This window comes from Belonocnema kinseyi, chromosome 10, assembly GCF_010883055.1.
Source record: "Belonocnema kinseyi isolate 2016_QV_RU_SX_M_011 chromosome 10, B_treatae_v1, whole genome shotgun sequence".
Lineage (NCBI taxonomy): Eukaryota > Metazoa > Arthropoda > Insecta > Hymenoptera > Cynipidae > Belonocnema > Belonocnema kinseyi.
The window spans coordinates 9611467-9613083 of NC_046666.1; the positions used below are offsets into that span (position 1 = coordinate 9611467).

Below are 1617 nucleotides of genomic sequence, written 5' to 3' on the forward strand. Positions count from 1 at the left end.
GGTTGTAACTGAAAATTGAACTATTCTATTTTTAATTAAAAAATTAAACGATTTGGTTGAAAGTTCATTTTTTGTTGTTAAAGATTCATCATTTTATTTAAAAATTAATTTCTTTAGTTAGAAATTTAAATATTTTGTTGAAAATTTATATTTTCAGTAATCTTCTTGGTCAAAAATTGTTTTTTTTTTCTTTTGTTGAAAATTGATTTATTTTACAAAAAGTTAGCTTATATATTAAAAATTAATTTTTTTACTTAAAATGTAATTTGAATTTGGAGTTAAAAATTAATTTTGTTGTTAAAAATTTCAACATTTTGTTAAAAATTCCTTTCTTTTTGACTGTAACTGAAAATTGAACTATTCAATTTTTAATTAAAAATTAAACGAGTTGGTTGAAAGTTCATTTTTTATTGTTAAAGATTCATCATTTTATTTAAAAATTAATTTCTTTAGTTAGAAATTTAACTATTTTGTTGAAAATTTATATTTTTAGTAGAAAACTAATATTCTTGGTAGAAAATTTACCTTTTTTGTTAAATTTGTTTATTTTTTTGTTGTTAAAATTTTAACTATTTTGTTGAAAATTCCTTTCCTTTTTTGGTTGGAAATTTATTTTTGTAGCTGCAAATTGAATTATTCTATTTTTCGTTGAAAATAATTGTATTTTGTTTAAAATTGGCATTTTTTGGTAGAAAATTAATATTTTGGGTTGGAAATTCCACAATTTGGTTAAAGCTTCTTGTTTTGTTGTTAAATATTCATTATTTAATTTAAAATATAACTTCTTTGGTTCTAAATGTAATTATTTTGTTGAAAACTCGTTTCTTTTATTTATATTTTTTGTAAAAAATTAATATTCGTGGTCGGAAAATTACCTTTTTTAGGTTAAATATTAGTTTGTTTTGTTTGTTTTTTTAATAAAATTTTTAATTATTTCATTGAGAATTCCTTTCTGTTTTTTGGTTGAAAATTCAACAATTTGGTTGAAGGTTCCGTTTTTTTTCTAAAGATTCATTATTTTATTTAAAAATTAATTTCTCTGGTTCGAAATTAAACTATTTTCTTGAAAATTAATTTTTGTATTTATATTTTTAGTAAAAAATTAATCTTCATGGTCGAAAATTGATCTTTTAGGTTTAAAAATTGATTTATGTGGCAAAAAATTAGCTTTCGTATCAAACATTCATTTTTTTTACTTAAATTGTAACTTAAATTTTCGGTTAAAAATTCTATTATTTTTTTTTGGTTGTTAAAAATTCGACTTTTTGTTAGAAAAGTCATCTTTTGGTTTGGAAACTCAACAATTTGGTTAAAAGTTCTTTTTTTGTTGTTAAGATTCATCATATGATTAAAAAATTAATTTCTTTGGTTGGATATTGAACTATTTTGTTGAATTTTTATATTTTGAGTAGAAAGTTAATCTTGTTCGAAAATTTTGTTTTTGTTTAAATATTCATATTTTTATTTAAAAATTGATTTATTTGGTTGCAGGTTTAACTATTTTGTCGAAAATTTATATTTTGAGAAGAAAATTAATCTTTTTTGTAGAAAATTAATCTTGGTCGAAAATTTTAATTATTTTGTTTAAATATTCATAATTTTATTTAAAAATTGATT

The 1617-nt window shown here is 18.8% G+C and overlaps 1 protein-coding gene across 1 annotated transcript in view; it reads left to right on the top strand.

The window, feature by feature from the left end:
- Window positions 1-1617, top strand: part of LOC117182070 (serine/threonine-protein kinase RIO1) — a 27332-nt gene that overhangs the window by 18105 nt on the left and 7610 nt on the right. The window lies entirely within an intron of this gene.